A 680-nucleotide genomic window follows, 5' to 3' on the forward strand; every position below is an offset into this window, starting at 1 on the left:
TTTATTGTTTTTCCCCTCTGTGGTGTTCTGTCTTACATTTGGAAGCAGCTAACTGATTAATAAAATATATCTGATATGTCTTGATAATCCACAGATTTCAACTGAATTTAAAATTATTGTAAATCAGCTATGGAAGGGTCCACAGATGCTCATCAGTGGACTATAGCAGCTGTTGGTAACTGCATACAGCATCACATAACTAAAAGTTAAAATGTCAAAGAATATAAACTGTCTCATTCCAAAAATCTGTGTAATCTCGTTTCAGCTTCAGTGGCTGGAGGGTTTTCTGGTTAAGGGTGCAACCTGTGGAGGAACTAGATTTGGTCAGTAGCATGAGAGAGACTTTATAAGCCCATAATTTGTAGACCTCTAAATAGACACCGTTTAACACTCGTGAATGATACACAGCCCAAGATATACCAAAGTGTATCCACATCAAACTCTTCTTTCTCATTCATCAACCCAGAAGTTGTTTCATTTCAGGCCATTCCAAAAAATGCACGTGTCTACCAGTGGTTCTCAACCAGGGGGTATGCATACCCTATGGGTACACAGAGATCTTACAGGGGGTACAGCAACTCACCCTAGATGTTTACCTAGTTTACAGTAGGCTACATAAAAAGCACTAGTGAAGTCAGTACAAACTAAAATTTCATACAATAACTTGTTTATACTGCTCT

Source organism: Chelonia mydas, chromosome 4, assembly GCF_015237465.2.
Source record: "Chelonia mydas isolate rCheMyd1 chromosome 4, rCheMyd1.pri.v2, whole genome shotgun sequence".
In the NCBI taxonomy this organism is placed as follows: Eukaryota; Metazoa; Chordata; order Testudines; family Cheloniidae; genus Chelonia; species Chelonia mydas.